Source organism: Suncus etruscus, chromosome 2 (genome assembly GCF_024139225.1).
Source record: "Suncus etruscus isolate mSunEtr1 chromosome 2, mSunEtr1.pri.cur, whole genome shotgun sequence".
Classification (NCBI taxonomy): Eukaryota; Metazoa; Chordata; class Mammalia; order Eulipotyphla; family Soricidae; genus Suncus; species Suncus etruscus.
The window spans coordinates 116,094,182-116,095,296 of NC_064849.1; positions in this window are offsets into that span (position 1 = coordinate 116,094,182).

Sequence of the window (1,115 nt, forward strand, 5' to 3'; positions counted from 1 at the left end):
GCTTTTAGGTCTTCTTCCCCTGGATCTGTGCGTTTTGGTGGACTTGGAAACTTGATAGGGCTTGTCATGGTGTCTTCAGTTATAAAAGATCTCCTTGATTTACGCATAATTCTTTGTATTTAATGGTGTGTTTTGGAGTGCTGTGGCTTCTAATTTCGGCCTGCTTTGGTCTCCTTCCTGAAGGTTTTTCTAGAGGAGCTCACGCCTCCCCAGCCGGCACTCAGGAGTCTCTGGGAGGAGTGGCAGGCCCAAACGCCAAGCAAAAGGAGAGAGACTCACTCACGCCTCCCCAGCCGGCACTCAGGAGTCTCTGGGGGGAGGGGCAGGCCCAAACGCCAAGCAAAAGGAGGGAGACTCACTCACGCCTCCCCAGCCGGCACTCAGGAGTCTCTGGGGGGAGGGGCAGGTCCAAACGCCAAGAAAAAGGAGAGGAACTCACTCACACCTCCCCAGCCAGCACTCAGGAGTCTCTGAGGGGAGTGGCAGGTCCAAACGCCAAGCAAAAGGAGGGAGACTCACTCACGCCTCCCCAGCCGGCACTCAGGAGTCTCTGAGGGGAGTGGCAGGCCCAAACGCCAAGCAAAAGGAGAGGAACTCACTCATGCCTCCCCAGCCGGCACTCAGGAGTCTCTGAGGGGAGGGGCAGACCCAAACGCCAAGCAAAAGGAGGGAAATACAACATATCATGAGATCATATTATGAACAACTATATTCAACTAGGCTAGAGAACCCACCAGAAATCGACAGATTCTTGGACAAACACCCTCTTCCAAGACTGGAAAAGGAAGACCTAGAAACTCTAAACAGTCCAATCACTTCAGAGGAAATTGAAGACGTAATTAAAAGACTCCCTTAGAACAAATGCCCAGGCCCAGATGGATTTACAGGTGAATTCTATCAAACATTTCAAGAAGACTTATTACCACTGTTCCATAGGCTTTTCAAAACCATAGAAAAAACAGGAATCCTCCCCAACTCCTTTTATGAGGCTAATATCACACTCATTCCTAAAGAAGGCAAAGACACCACCAAAAAAGAAAATTACAGACCAATCTCACCAATGAACATTGATGCAAAGATACTTAACAAAATCTTAGCAAACCGAATCCAACACC